We start from the raw sequence: 17,022 nt of genomic DNA, 5'->3' as shown, positions 1-17,022 counted from the left end.
ACGGGTAAGTGACCTGGGATGCGATTCGCGAGCGGGCGCGTCCCGCTGTGCGAATCGCATCCCCGACGGCCATGACAGTGCAGCGCTCCCGGTCAGCGGGACTGACCGGGGCGCTGCAGGGAGAAAGACGCCGTGAGCGCTCCAGGGAGGAGCGGGGACCCGGAGCGCTAGGCGTAACAGTACCCCCCCCCCCCTTAGGTCTCCCCTTTTTTTTGTCCGGTAACTGCCTCCCCTGGGATGAGGACACCGGGAAAGAATGGAGGGTTTCCTCAACGGCAGGCAGTACAGCAGGAGTTGGAATGGGGAGGGAGGGCAGAGGGTGAAGCTTGGCACGGGGCAGGGAGACACAAGGACGGGAGCCATGAGGAGGCACAGAGGCTTGCCTGACGGGACTGGGAGGGGGGGAGAGGCACTTCCTGTGGCAGGCAGAGTCCCAGTTCTTGATCTCCCCGGTGGTCCAATCAAGGGTGGGAGAATGAAGCCGGAGCCATGGCAGACCGAGGAGGACCTTAGAGGTACAGTTGGGGAGAACGAAGAGCTCAATCCTTTCGTGGTGGGGTCCAATAGACATCAGGAGGGGTTCTGTGCGGTAACGCACGGTGCAATCCAATCTGACTCCGTTGACCGCGGAAATGTAGAGCGGCTTGACGAGACGGGTCACCGGGATGCTGAATTTATTCACAAAGGACTCCAAAATAAAATTCCCAGAGGCACCAGAGTCCAAGCAGGCCACGGCTGAGAGGGAGGAGTTGGCTGAAGGAGAAATCCGCACGGGCACCGTGAGACGTGGAGAAGCAGACTTAGAACCAAGAGACGCCACACCCACGTGAGCTGGATGCGTGCGTGCGTTTCCCAGACGTGGAGGACGGATAGGGCAATCCACCAAGAAATGCTCGGTACTGGCACAGTAAAGACAGAGATTTTCTTCCCTACGGCGATTCCTCTCTTCCTGGGTCAGGCGAGACCGATCCACTTGCATGGCCTCCTCGGCGGGAGGCCCAGGCGTAGATTGCAACGGATACTGTGGGAGAGGTGCCCAGAGATCTAAGTCTTTTTCCTGGCGGAGCTCTTGGTGTCGCTCAGAAAAACGCATGTCAATGCGGGTAGCCAAATGGATGAGTTCTTGTAGGTTGGCAGGAATCTCTCGTGCGGCCAGCACATCCTTGATGCGACTGGATAGGCCTTTTTTAAAGGTCGCGCAGAGAGCCTCGTTATTCCATGATAACTCGGAAGCAAGAGTACGAAATTGGATGGCGTACTCGCCCACTGAAGAATTACCCTGGACCAGGTTCAGCAGGGCAGTCTCGGCAGAAGAAGCTCGGGCTGGCTCCTCGAAGACACTCCGGACTTCAGCGAAGAAGGACTGGACTGTGGCTGTGGCAGGATCATTGCGGTCCCAGAGCGGTGTGGCCCAAGACAAGGCCTTTCCTGAAAGAAGGCTTACTACGAACGCCACCTTAGACCGTTCTGTAGGAAACAAGTCCGACAACATCTCCATATGCAGGGAACACTGAGACAAAAATCCACGGCAGAGTTTAGAGTCCCCATCAAATTTGTCTGGCAGGGACAAGCGGAGGCTAGGAGCGGCCACTCGCTGCGGAGGAGGTGCAGGAGCTGGCGGAGGAGATGGTTGCTGCTGTAGCAGAGGCAGAAGTTGCTGTAACGTGGCGGTCAACTGCGACAGCTGCTGTCCTTGTTGGGCAATTTGCTGCGATTGCTGAGCGACCACCGTGGTAAGGTCAGCGAGACTTGGCAGCGGCACCTCAGCGGGATCCATGGCCGGATCTACTGTCACGATTCGGCTTACGGGTTGTGGATCCGCTGTGTCAGTGAGGGATTGGCGTGGACCGTGCTAGTGGACCGGTTCTAAGAGGCTACTGGTTTTCTCCAGAGCCCGCCGCAAAGCGGGATGGTCTTGCTGCGGCAGTAGCAACCAGGTCGTATCCACTAGCAACGGCTCAACCTCGCTGACTGCTGAGAAGGCGTGGGACAGAAGGACTAGGCAGAGGCAAGGTCAGACGTAGCAGAAGGTCAGGGGCAGGCGGCAAGGTTCGTAGTCAGGATGGATAGCAGAAGTTCAGGTAACACAGGCTTTGGACACACTAAACGCTTTCACTGGCACAAGGCAACAAGATCCGGCAAGGGAGTGCAAGGGAGGAGATCAGATATAGCCAGGGAGCAGGTGGAAGCCAATTAAGCTAATTGGGCCAGGCACCAATCATTGGTGCACTGGCCCTTTAAGTCTCAGAGAGCTGGCGCGCGCGCGCCCTAGAGAGCGGAGCCGCGCGCGCCAGCACATGACAGCAGGGGACCGGGACGGGTAAGTGACCTGGGATGCGATTCGCGAGCGGGCGCGTCCCGCTGTGCGAATCGCATCCCCGACGGCCATGACAGTGCAGCGCTCCCGGTCAGCGGGACTGACCGGGGCGCTGCAGGGAGAAAGACGCCGTGAGCGCTCCGGGGAGGAGCGGGGACCCGGAGCGCTAGGCGTAACACTTATATGGACTATTCTGACGTTTTTTGCAAAAAGCAAGCTGAGACTTTGCCTCCTCACAGGCCTTATGACTGTCCTATTGACCTCCTCCCGGGTACTACCCCACCCCGGGGCAGAATCTATCCTCTGTCTGCTCCAGAGACTCTTGCCATGTCGGAGTACATCCAGGAGAATTTAAAAAAGGGGTTTATCCGCAAGTCCTCCTCTCCTGCCGGAGCTGGATTTTTTTTTGTGTCCAAAAAAGATGGCTCCCTACGTCCTTGTATTGATTACCGCGGACTTAATAAAATCACGGTAAAAAATCGCTACCCCTTACCTCTTATCTCGGAACTCTTTGATCACTTACAAGGTGCCCACATCTTTACCAAACTGGACTTAAGAGGTGCTTATAATCTCATCCGCATCAGGGAGGGGGACGAATGGAAGACCGCATTTAACACCAGAGATGGACACTTTAAGTATCTGGTCATGCCCTTTGGCCTATGCAACGCCCCTGCCGTCTTCCAAGACTTTGTTAATGAAATTTTTCGTGATCTCCTATATTCTTGTGTTGTGGTTTATCTGGACGATATTCTGATTTTTTCTGCCAACTTAGAAGAACACCGCCAGCATGTCCGCATGGTTCTTCAGAGACTTCGTGACAATCAACTTTATGCCAAAATGGAGAAATGTCTCTTTGAATGTCAATCTCTTCCTTTCCTAGGATACTTGGTCTCTGGCCAGGGACTACAAATGGACCCAGATAAACTCTCTGCCGTCTTAGATTGGCCACGCCCCTCCGGACTCCGTGCTATCCAACGTTTTTTGGGGTTCGCCAATTATTACAGACAGTTTATTCCACACTTTTCCACTATTGTGGCTCCTATCGTGGCTTTAACCAAGAAAAATGCCAATCCCAAGTCCTGGTCCCCCCAAGCGGAAGACGCATTTAAACATCTCAAGTCTGCCTTTTCTTCCGCTCCCGTGCTCTCCAGACCTGACCCATCTAAACCCTTCCTATTGGAGGTAGATGCCTCCTCAGTGGGAGCTGGAGCTGTCCTTCTACAAAAAAATTCTTCCGGGCATGCTGTGACTTGTGGTTTTCTTTCTAGGACCTTCTCCCCGGCGGAGAGAAACTATTCCATCGGGGATCGAGAACTACTGGCCATTAAATTGGCGCTTGAGGAATGGAGGCACCTGCTGGAGGGATCAAAATTTCCAGTTATCATATACACTGATCACAAGAATCTCTCCTACCTCCAGTCTGCCCAACGACTGAACCCTCGCCAGGCTAGGTGGTCGTTGTTCTTTGCCCGTTTTAACTTTGAAATCCATTTTCGCCCTGCTGACAAGAACATTAGGGCCGATGCCCTCTCTCGTTCTTCTGATGCCTCTGAAGTAGAGGTCTCTCCGCAACACATCATTCCTCCGGACTGTCTGATCTCCACTTCTCCAGCTTCCATCAGGCAAACTCCTCCAGGGAAGACCTTCGTTTCTCCACGCCAGCGTCTCGGGATTCTCAAATGGGGACACTCCTCCCACCTCGCAGGCCATGTGGGCATCAAAAAATCCTTGCAACTCATCTCTCGATTTTATTGGTGGCCGACTCTGGAGACTGATGTTATTGATTTCGTGCGGGCCTGTACTGTCTGTGCCCGGGATAAGACTCCTCGCCAGAAGCCTGCTGGTCTCCTTCATCCTCTGCCTGTTCCTGAACAGCCTTGGTCACAGATTGGTATGGACTTTATTACGGACTTGCCCTCATCCCGTGGCAACACAGTTGTTTGGGTGGTCGTTGATCGATTTTCCAAGATGGCACATTTTATTCCTCTTCCTGGTCTTCCTTCAGCGCCTCAGTTGGCAAAGCAATTTTTTATACACATTTTTCGCCTTCACGGTTGCCCACGCATATCGTCTCAGATAGAAGCGTCCAATTCGTGTCTAAATTCTGGAGGGCCCTCTGTAAACAGCTCAAGATCAAATTAAACTTCTCTTCTTCTTATCATCCCCAATCCAATGGGCAAGTAGAAAGAGTTAATCAGGTCCTGGGTGACTATTTACGGCATTTTGTTTCCTCCCGCCAGGATGACTGGGCAGATCTTCTACCATGGGCCGAATTCTCATACAACTTCAGAGTCTCCGAATCTTCTGCTAAATCCCCATTTTTCGTGGTGTACGGCCGTCACCCTCTTCCTCCCCTCCCTACTCCCTTGCCCTCTGGTTTGCCCGCTGTGGATGAAGTGACTCGTGATCTTTCCACCATATGGAAAGAGACCCAAAATTCTCTTTTACAGGCTTCATCCCGGATGAAAAGATTTGCTGATAAAAAAAGAAGAACTCCCCCCATTTTTGCTCCCGGAGACAAGGTATGGCTCTCCGCTAAATATGTCTGCTTTCGTGTCCCCAGTTACAAACTGGGACCACGCTATCTTGGTCCTTTCAAAATCAAGTGCCAGATCAACCCTGTCTCTTACAAACTCCTTCTTCCTCCTTCTCTCCGTATTCCCAATGCCTTCCATGTCTCTCTCCTTAAACCACTCATCCTTAACCGCTTCTCTCCCAAAGTTGTTTCTCCCACTCCAGTTTCCGGATCTTCTGACGTCTTTTCTGTGAAGGAGATTCTAGCATCCAAAACGGTCAGAGGTAAAAGATTCTTCTTGGTCGACTGGGAGAATTGCGGCCCTGAGGAGAGATCCTGAGAACCTGAGGACAACATCCTGGACAAAAGTCTTATCCTCAGGTTCTCAGGCTCCAAAAAGAGGGGGAGACCCAAGGGGGGGGGGTACTGTTACGCCGAGCGCTCCGGGTCCCCGCTCCTCCCCGGAGCGCTCGCAGCGTTCTCTCATTCGCAGCGCCCCGGTCAGACCTGCTGACCGGGTGCGCTGCAATATTACTCCCAGCCGGGATGCGATTCGCGATGCGGGACGCGCCCGCTCGCGATGCGCATCTCGGCTCCCGTACCTGACCCGTTCCCCGTCTGTGTTGTCCCGGCGCGCGCGGCCCCGCTCCTTAGGGCGCGCGCGCTGGGTCTCTGCCATTTAAAGGGCCGCTGCGCCACTGATTGGCGCAGCAGGCCTAATCAGTATTCTCACCTGTGCACTCCCTACTTATACCTCACTTCCCCTGCACTCCCTCGCCGGATCTTGTTGCCATTGTGCAAGTGAAAGCGTTCCCTTGTGTGTTCCTAGCCTGTGTTCCAGACCTCCTGCCGTTGCCCCTGACTACGATCCTTGCTGCCTGCCCTGACCTTCTGCTACGTCCGACCTTGCTCTTGTCTACTCCCTTGTACCGCGCCTATCTTCAGCAGTCAGAGAGGTTGAGCCGTTGCTGGTGGATACGACCTGGTTGCTACCGCCGCTGCAAGACCATCCCGCTTTGCGGCGGGCTCTGGTGAATACCAGTAGCAACTTAGAACCGGTCCACCAGCACGGTCCACGCCAATCCCTCTCTGGCACAGAGGATCCACCTCCAGCCAGCCGAATCGTGACAATGCAGTTTCTTTTCCCAAATTTACCATTTTTACAAAGGGTAATGGCAGAATATGCCCCCCAAAATTTGTAACCCCCATCTCTTCTGAGTATGGAAATATCCCATGTTAGGTCGTAAAATGCTCTGCGGGCGAACTACAATGCCCAGAAGAAAAGGAGTCACATTTGGCTTTTTAAAAGCAAATTTTGCTGAAATGGTTTTTGGGGGGCATGTCGCATGGAAACTACACCCCTCAAGGCACATAACAAGGGGTACAGTGAGCCTTAACACCCCACAGGTGATTGACGAACTTTCGTTAAAGTGGGACGTGAAAATGAAAAATTAGATTTTTAACACTAAAATGCTGGTATTACCCCAAACTTTTCATTTTCACAAGGAGTAATTGGAGAAAATGCTCGACAAAATTTGTAACCCCATTTCTTTCGAGTAAGGAAATACCTCATATGTGGATGTATAGTGATCTGCGGGTGCACTAGAGGGTTCAGAAGGGAAGTAGCGACATTGGGCTTTTGGAGAGCGAATTTTGCTGAAATGGCTTTTGGGGGGCATGTTGCATTTAGGAAGCCCCCATGATGCCAGAACAGTAAAAAAAAAAAAAACACATGGCATACTATTTTTTAAACTACATCCCTTACAGAATTTAATAAGGGGTGCAGTGAGCATTTACACCCCACTGGCATTTGACAGATCTTTGGAACAGTGGGCTGTGCAAATGAAAAATTGTATTTTTAATTTTTACGGACGACTGTTCCAAACATCTGTCAGACACTTGTGGGGAATAAATGCTCACTGCACCCCTTGTTACATTCTGTGAGGGGTGTAGTTTCCGAAATGGGGTCACATGTGGAGGGGGTCCACTGTTCTGGCACCATGGGGGCTTTGTAAACACACATAGCCTAATTCTCTCTCAAAAAGCCCAATGGTGCTCTTTCTCTTCTGAGCATTGTAGTTCGCCTGCAGAGCACTTAACATCCATATATGGGGTGTTTATATATTCAGAAGAAATGAAGTTACAAATTTTGGGGGGCTTTTTTCCTATTACCCCTTGTGAAAATCAAAAATTTGGGGTAACACCAGCATTTCAGGGGAAAAAATCTAATTTTTTATTTTCATGTCCAACTTTAACGAAAATTTGTCAAACACCTGTGGTGTGTTAAGGCTCAATATACCCCTTGTTACATTCCGTGAGGGGTGTAGTTTCCAAAATGGGGTCACATGTGGGTGTTCTTTTTTTGCGTTCATGTCTTAACCACTGTAACGATCAGCCACCCCTGTGCAAATCACCAATTTAGGCCTCAAATGTATATGGCGCTCTCTCACTCCTGAGTCATGCAGTTCGTCCGCAGAGCATTTTATGTACACATATGGGGTATTTCCATACTTAGAAGAAATTGCGTTAGAAATTTTGGGGGTCTTTTTCTCTTTTTACCTCTTGTGAAAATGAAAAGTATGGGGCAACACCAGCATGTTAGTGTAAACATTTTAATTTTTTTACACTAACAGACTGGTGTAGCCCCCAACTTTACCTTTAAAATAAAAAAGGAGAAAAATCCCCCCAAAATTTGTAACACAATTTCTCCCGAGTACGGAAATACCCCATATGTGGCTCTAAACTGTTGACTTAAAATACGACAGGGCTCTGAAGTGAGAGAGCGCCATGCGCATTTGAGGCCTAAATAAGGAATTTGCAATAAGAGCGGACCCGGTTACAAGGATGGGGCTTGTCTCCACCAAAACCCTACAGCAGTGTTTCCCAAACAGGGTGCCTCCTGCTGTTGCAAGACTCCCAGCCTGCCAGGACAGTCTATGGCTGTGCGGCAATACTGGGAGTTGTGGTTTTGCAACAGCTGGAAGATCGGTTTAGGAAACACTGCTGTATGAGACGTTTTTCATTTTTATTTGGGGGGACGTGTAAGGGGGTGTATATGTAGTGTTTTACTTTTGATTATTTGTTAGTGTAGGGTAGTGTTTTTAGGGTACACAGGCGAGGGTTCACAGTAAGTTTTCCGTTGGGAGTGTGCGCTGCGGTGGAAAATTTGCCACAGCTCAAACTTACATAGTTACATAGTTAGTATGGTTGAAAAAAGACATACGTCCATCAAGTTCAACCAGGGAATTGAAGGGAAGGGTGTAAGGGGATAAGGGGAAGGGATGTTGTTTTATAATTCTGCATAAGCATTAATGTTATTTTGTTCCAGGGATGTATCTAACCCTGTTTTAAAGCTATTAATTGTTCCTGCTGTGACCAGTTCCTGAGGTAGATTTTTCCATAAATTCACAGTTCTTATGGTAAAGAATGTGTGTTGCCCCTTTAGACTAAACCTTTTCTTCTCCAGACGGAGGGAGTGCCCCCTCGTCCTTTGGGGGGATTTAACCTGGAAGAGTTTTTTTCTCCATATTTTTTGTATGGGCCATTTATATACTTATATACGTTTATCATATCCCCCCTTAAACGTCTCTTCTCAAGACTAAACAATTGTAACTTCTCTAATCGCTCCTCGTAGCTAAGATGTTCCATGCCCCATATTAGTTTAGTCGCTCGTCTCTGCACCCTTTCCAGCTCCACAGTGTCCCTTTTATGGACAGGTGACCAAAACTGAACAGCATATTCCAGGTGAGGCCGTACCAATGCTTTATAAAGGGGGAGTATTATGTCCCGGTCCCTCGAGTCCATGCCTCTTTTTATACATGACAATATCCTGCTGGCTTTGGAAGCAGCAGCCTGACATTGCATGCTATTCTGTAGTCTGTGATCTACAAGTACACCCAGATCCTTCTCTACCAGTAGAAGGAAACCCACTGTGAACCCACCCGTGTGAATGTACCCTGTACATTCACATGGGGTGGGGCGCCCCAAACCTTCAGCTGTGGCAAAATGACAACTCTCAGAATACACTGACAGACCGTACATGCTGGGAGTTGTAGTTTTACAACAGCTGTAGGCACACTGGTGGGGAACCAATGAGTTAGAAAACAGACTCTAGCTCAGTGATTCCAACCAGTGTGCCTCCAGCTGTTGCAAAACTACAACTCCCAGCATGTACGGTCTGTCAGTGCATTCTGGGAGTTGTAGTTTTGCAACAGCTGGAGGCACACGGGTTGGAAACACTGAGTTACAACTCAGTGTTTCCCAACCAGTGTGCCTACAGCTGTTGCAAAACTACAATTCCCAGCATGGCCAGACAATCAGGGATGCTGGGCGTGTAGTTCTGCAATATCTGGCCCTTCAGATGTTGCAGAACTACAACTCCCAGCATGCCTTGACAGTCTGGGCATGCTAGGAGTTGTAGTTATGCAAGAACTGGGGAAGAACAGTTTGGAGACCACTAAGTAGTGGTCTCCAAACTGTAGACCTCCAGATGTTGCAGAACTCCAACTCCAAGCATGCCCAGACTGTCCAGGCATGCTGGCAGTTGTTGTTCTGCAACATATGAAGGGCCAGATATTGCAGAACTACACGCCCAGCATCCCTGACTGTCTGGCCATGCTGTGAATTGTACTTTTGCAACATTAGGAGGGCTACAGTTTGGAGACCACCATATAGTGGTCTCCAAACTGTGCCACGTCAGATGTTGCAAAACTTCAACTCCCAGCATGCCCAGACAGTCTTTGGCTGTGTGGGCATGCTGGGAGTTGTAGTTTTGCAGCTTTTAGAAGGCCACAGTGAAGATCACTTACGGTGATCTTCGCTGCAGCCTTCTCCGCCGCACTTTCCGGACGCTGCTCCGATGATGCCGCTGATGCAGCCGCTTCTCCAGGATGCCACCTCTGTTGGTCCGGTAAGCCGGGCCATGCTCCCCCTCGCCGCCCGTGTTCCCCCCCCCCCCCCCCACTCTGCCCTTAGTTCGAACGGTGGGCAGAGTGGGGGAAATTAACTCTAACCCCCACACCCCCCTCCTGCCATTGGTCGTCAGCCTGATCGATCAATGGCAGGGGATAGGAGGGGGTGGCAACACTGTCACCTCGCTCCTATCCTTTAGGATGGTTAGAGCTGTCTCTGACAGCTCTGATCATTCTTATTTTCCTGGCTTATTTCCCAGTGACTCGATTGGCCCAGATCGCGGCAAATCTCAGGACTGAATTGACCTGCGATTTGCCGCAATCGCCGACATGGGGGGGTCTCAGGACCCCCCTAGGCATTGCCACGGGATGCCTGCTGATAGATATCAGCAGTCATCCCGGTCCGATCAGCAGCAGTGATCGGAAGTGCGGAGGGCATACAGGTACGCCCTCCGTCCTTAAGTACAGGGACGCGAGGGCGTATCCATATGTGTATGCTAATTTTCGCATATGTTAATTTTCGCATACGCGAATTTTTCGCATTTGCGAAAATAAAACGAGAATATTACGACTATGCGAATATATGACGAATATTCGTCCATATATTCGCGAATATTCGCAAATTCGAATATGGCCTATGCCGCTCAACACTAGTCAAAAATGCCTGGGTCTATTTTTGGTCCCAGTCTGGGCCTCGGACATATAATGTAATTGCATGGATGTCCACAGTATCGAATTACTTCAATTGACCTCTTCATGCAGTTGCAAACAACTATAGACCAGTGACACTGTATCACATGTAAAAATGACCATTATTACTACAAGCAATGGTAGTTACCAGCCATAGTGGAGCCAACAGTACCAATTCACTTCAACGCAGCCTAGATGGATACAACCCATGTATAATGCTGTTTCTTGAAAAAAGAAGCCATGTTTCGGTAATCCTCGACAAATCCTTATATTAAAGGGGTTATCCAGCATAAGGTGATTTTAGTACGTACCTGGCAGACAGTAATGGACATGCTTAGGAAGGATCTGTGCTTGTCTTGGGGCTAAATGACTATGTTGTGAGATTAGCATAACACTGTGGCTAGCTTTAGTGAACTGGTATTTCCTGTTTGACTTTTTCTTTTTTTTACTACAAATCCCACAATTTCATTTTCCTCCTTCCCACAAATCAGTCACCCCACCCATTGAAACATAAATGAGCTGCATCCATTCAAAAGACCTGTGGTTTTCAATCCCGGTGCCTACAGCTGTTGCATTAGTTGTAGATTGATCTCTCTCCCACCAAGCGATCCCTCCACCCATTGAAGCAGACAGGCTCCCTGTCATCAGCTGACTAGTGAGTCAGGTCTCGGCCGCATTGCAAGCTGGGAAAATCTGAGACAACACTCATTTTGTATGCTGTTAAAAATAAATATTGGAGTGAAAATCACAGAAGAATTGTGAGAAAACTGTCACACACAGGTACAAACACTTTATTATGAACTACACTAACTTTACAGCCCCTGTAGCATAGACAAATAAATAAAAATCCTGGAATATCCCTTTAATACTGGGAACCAAAGATTATGCAATATCCAAAGGATCATCAAAGACACTTAATGAGAATTGGCTCACTCATGTCAGAGGGGAGGAGCACTGTGAAACTTTGCCATGGGCACTATTGTTTACACACATGGCTATACAAACATTGCTGCAATTGTTGCACTATCCTAGTACCTCTTCCCATTCCAGAAGACTTGTCTATCTACTCAGCATTTAGCAAAAAAAAAAAAAACTTCTCTCCTATGACCTGGTTTTTCAGACTCCACTAGAAAACATTTTTGGACTTCAGGCCATTCTATCTGCAGTGGAATGTGCTTTTGTGGACCTTGCATTAACCCTTTGTCTATTTTCCCTTTAACAAGCAGGTCGCAGCATCTGCTAACAAAACAAGTGTTAAGATTATTGCAATAACAATAAAGTTTACTGGATGGGTGAAAAAAATTCGAGCAGCATTATAACTGGGAGAGTTTTATTCTAGTAAGCAAATAAAATGAGTACATATCAGCGTACTAATGGGGTTTATTTGTATCCCATTATTACTGAGCAAGCTCTCCTCCTTTATTGTGTTTCCCATGACCTGCTCTAATTGATTCACAGCGACTCTCAGGAACAATGGAGGCATTTTGCATCTCATTGTATGCGGATGTGGCGTGTGAGCCAGTCTCATGTGATCTCCTGGTTGCCATGGTAAGTGCTGGACATTTTCCATAGGAGATCACAGAACTTTGAAAAGTCAGGATAAACTTCTATGAAGTTCCCAGGATGGTGCAGTTATTTCATGTAATAAATGTGTTTGATAATCTGCGCTTTTCAGCAAAGTTATATGGGTGAGCTGTGGAATCATGCCAACCGTATCATTTAGGATCTATAGACAGAATAATTGGTGTATAGTAGCAAACATCAGCACCATTATTTCACTGATACTTTACATGAATTATTAGGGATGACATAAACAGCATTTTAGTTATATAGAGTCATATACACTGGCCACTGTATTAAAGCACCCCAGCTAGTAGGATGTTGATCTGCCTTTGTCCTTCAAAACTGCAGCCATTCGTCGTGCCATAGATTTGGCTATGTGAAGAACTGGCTCTGCAGGAATATCGGCCCATAACGACATGAATGCTTTTTGCAGTTTCTGGAATTTAGATGTACTGACAACTTCTGATCAGCACCATGCTTGAATGTGCACCGCTTGTTCCTCCGGATGATTCCTGATATCCTCCTCTGACCCCTTTCAATGATGAGTTGCTCCTACACACCGGCTGGATAATTTCCCACCATTCCTGGTATATCCTCAACACCGTTGTATATAAAAGTTTACAAGGTTGGCAGTGAAATCTTCATTTCACGTCCCTCAGATTACTGGATTTTCAATTCTATTGGGGATTCACACTGAAGCTAATCACAGAAAAGGTGCTCAGATCATTTTATGCTGCACTTCAGAGACTCACATTTACTTTCCATGAAGAGATGATCCACTTGTGAAAGGGCATATGTTTTACCTATGTTGCTGCTATGGGAAGAGAAGGAGCCCTTTCCTGGTTTGTCCCACCTCATTGCCCTATTTGGGGAGATCATTTTTTATTTTTGCCATGGGGCACCTCTTCTTTTCTGTATTCCACTGGTTAGCAAAATAGATCTTTGCAGCAGGAGAAATTTAGAAAATGGCTTATCTCCTATGGGGAAAAATGAACAGGCCTTGTTGGATTTTACTACAACCTTTATTCCTATAGGAGATTCCTCCTGATGCCATGATCTACCGTATTTATCGGGGTATACCACGCACCGGCCTATAACACGCACCCTAATTTTACCAAGGATATTTGGGTAAAATATAGTGCCGGCGCCCCATTGCCGAGTGACGTCAGTGCGCTGCGCCTTGCAGTGCATAGCAATGACGCAGGGGATGCACACCGGAGGCCTGAAGCAGCGCGGACCCGACCCAGGCAAAGCGCCCGCTTTAAATCATTGAACTGCAGCGGCTTATCGGCGTATAACACGCAGATAGACTTTAGGCTAAAAATTTTTGCCTAAAAAGTGCGTGTTATACGCCGATAAATACGGTATTTTGTTGCAATATACAGTGGTGTACATTCTTTTTTACCTAAACAGCTGCTATTAAAGGAGATGTCTCATGCTAAATATTACTAGAAAACGTATCCCTTATCCACAGTTTTAGATCGCGGGTATCACTAAAGTGAAGGAGAAAATTAAAAATCTTCATTTTTTTACACTCGCATGTTCTTGTAGACACAGTTTTTGAATTTTTACAAGATGTAAAAGGAGAAAAATCCTCTCAAAATGTGTAACCCGGTTTCTCTCGAGTAAGGAAATGCCTCATATGTGTATGTAAAGTGTTCGGTGGGCTCAGAGGGGCTCAGAGGGCTCAGAAGGGAAGGAGCGACAATGGGATTTTGGAGAGTGAGTTTTTCTGAAATGGTTTTTGGGGGGCATGTCACATTTAGGAAGCCCCTATGGTGCCAGGACAGCAAAAAAAAAAAACACATGGCACACTATTTTGGAAACTACACCCCTCAAGGAACATAACAAGGGGTACAGTGAGCCTTAACACCCCACAGGTGCTTGACGACTTTTTGTTAAAGTTGGATGTGTAAATGAAGAAAAAAAAATGTTTCACTAAAATGCTGGTTTTCCCCCAAATTTTACTTTTTTACAAGGGGTTATAGGAGAAAATGCCCCCCAAAATTTGTCACCCGATTTCTTCTGAATATGGAAATACCCCATGTGTGGATGTCAAGTGCACTGCAAGCGCACTACAATGCTCAGAAGAGAAGGAGCGCCATTGAGCTTTTAGAGAGGGAATTTGTTTGGAATGGAAGTCGGGGGCCATGTGTGTTTACAAAGCCCCCCGTGGATCCAGAACAGGGGACCACCCCCCCACACATGTGACCCCATTTTGGAAACTGCACACCTCACATAATGTAATAAGGGGTACAGTGAGCATTTACACCCTACTGGTGTTTGACAGATCTTTGGAACAGTGGGCTGTGCAAATGAAAAATTTTATTTTTCCTTTCCAAGGACCACTGTTCCAAAAATCTGTCAGACACCTGTGGGGCGTATATGCTCACTGTACCCCTTATGACATTCCGTCAGGGGGGTAGTTTCTAAAATGGGGTCACATGTGGGGGAGGTTCCTTGTTCTGGCACTATGGGGGCTTTGTAAACACACATGGCCTTCAATTCCGGACAAATTTTCTCTCCAAAAGCCCAATGGCGCTCCTTCTCTTCTGAGCATTGTAGTTCGCCCGTAGAGCACTTTACATCAACATATGGGGTACTACATATACTCAGAAGAAATGGAGTTAAAAATTTGGGGGGTCTTTTTTTCCTATTTTCCCTTGTGAAAATGAAAAATTTAGGGTAACACAAGCATTTTAGTGAATTTTTTTTTCCCATTCAACTTTAATGAAAATACGTCAAACACCTGTGGGTGTAAAAGTTCACTATACCCCTTGTTACATTCTGTGAGGGGTGTAGTTTCTAAAATGGTGTGACATGTGGGTATTTATTTTTTTGTGCTTATGTCAGAACCACTGTAAAATCAGCCACCCCTGTGCAAATCACCAATTTAGGCCTCAAATGTACATAGTGCACTCTCACTCCTGAGCCTTGTTGTGAGTCCGCAGATTATTTTACACCCACATATGGGGAATTTCCGTACTCAGGAGAAATAGCGTTACAAATTTTGGGGGTCTTTTTTTCCTTTTACCTCTTGTGAAAATAAAAAGTAAAGGGCAACACCAGCATGTTAGTGTAAAAAACATGTTTTTTTACACTAATAGGCTGATGTAGACGCCAACTTTTCCTTTTCATAAGGGGTAAAAGGAGAAAAAGCCCCCAAAAAATTGTAGTGCACTTTCTCCCGAGTACGGAAATACCCCATATGTGGCACTAAACTGTTTCCTTGAAATACGACAGAGCTCTGAAGTGAGAGTGTGCCATGCGCATTTGAGGACTAAATTAGGGATTGCATAGGGGTGGACATAGGGGTATTCTACGCCAGTAATTCCCAAACAGGGTGCCTCCAGCTGTTGCTAAACTCCCAGCATGCCTGGACAGTCAGTGGCTGTCCGGAAATGCTGGGAGTTGTTGTTTTGCAACAGCTGGAGGCTTCGTTTTGAAAACACTGCTGTACAATACGTTTTTCATTTTTATTGGGGGGGGGGGGACAGTGTAAGGGGGTGTATATGTAGTGTTTTACCCTTTATTATGTGTTAGTGAAGTGTAGTGTAGTGCAGTGTTTTTATGGTACATTCGCACTGGCGGAGGTTTACAGTGAGCTTTGCGCTGTGGCGAAAAATTTGCCGCAGCTCATACTTGAAGGAGGAAACTTACTGTAAACCTGCAGGGTACATTCACATGGGGGGGGGCAAACCTCCAGCTGTTTCAAAACTACAACTCCCAGCATGCACTGACAGACCGTGCATGCTGGGAGTTGTACTTTTGCAACAGCTGGAGGCACACTGGTTGGAAAACCTTCAGTTAGGTTCTGTTACCTAACTCAGTATTTTCCAACCAGTGTCCCTCCAGCTATTGCAAAACTACAGCTCCCAGCATGTACTTATCGCCGAAGTGAATGCTGGGAGATGTAGTTATACAACAGCTGGAGGTACCCAACTACAATTCCCAGCATGCCGAGACAGCTGTTTGCTGTTTTGGCATGCTGGGATTTGCAGTTTTGCAACATCTGGAGGGCTACAGTTTAGAGACCACTGCACAGTGATCTCCAAACTGTGGACCTCCAGATGTTGCAAAACTACAAATCCCAGCATGCCCAGACAGCAAACTGCTATGAGTTGTAGTTTTGCAAGATCTAGAGGGCTACAGTTCACTGCACAGTGATATCCAAACTGTAGCCCTCCAGCTGTTGCAAGACTACAAATCCCAGCATGACAGCTTGTCTGGTTATGCTGGGAGTTGTAGTTTTGCAACATCTGGAGGGCAACAGTGTAGAGAACACTGTATAGTGGTCTCAAACTGTAGCCCTCTAGATGTTGCTAGGCAACTTACCGGCTTCTGTCGGATCCAGGGAGCCAGCCGCACGACATGCCGCCCGCCGATCTCTGACACCGATCGTCAACCGCAGCCTCGCCCGCAGGGTAAATGGACTTCATCGCCGGTCCCCTTCGGTTTCCCCATTCTGCCTATTGTGGGTGGGCCGAACGGGGAAAACGAAAGTTAACCCCCCCCCGCCCCCGATCTGTTATTGGACGTCGCTTCTAGATGCCCAATAGCAGGGATAGGAGGGGTGGCACCCCTGCCACCTCACTCCTATCCCTTCAGGGGGATCATCTTTGTCTTGGACACCTGCCATCCCCCCTATTTTCCGGGTCACCGGGTCACCATAGACCCGTATAACGTGGAATAGCCGCAAATCGCAAGTCTGAATTAACTTGCGATTTGCGCCGATCACCGACATGGGGGGGTCTGATTACCCCCCTGTGCATTTGCGCGGGGTGACTGCTGACCGAAATTCCCACAGGCGTATGCATATACTCCCTTCGTCCTAAAGTACCCTAAACTTTTTATTTATTTTTTTTTTTTTTTAAATCAACTGGTGCCAGAAAGTTAAACAGATTTGTAAATTACTTCTATTTAAAATATCTTAATCCTTCCAGTACTTATTAGCTGCTGAATACTACAGAGGAAATTCTTTTCTTTTTGGAACACAGAGCTCTCTGCTGACATCACAAGCACAGTGC

The sequence above is a fragment of the Hyla sarda genome, chromosome 11, assembly GCF_029499605.1.
Source record: "Hyla sarda isolate aHylSar1 chromosome 11, aHylSar1.hap1, whole genome shotgun sequence".
In the NCBI taxonomy this organism is placed as follows: domain Eukaryota; kingdom Metazoa; phylum Chordata; class Amphibia; order Anura; family Hylidae; genus Hyla; species Hyla sarda.
This window is presented reverse-complemented; position numbering follows the sequence as displayed.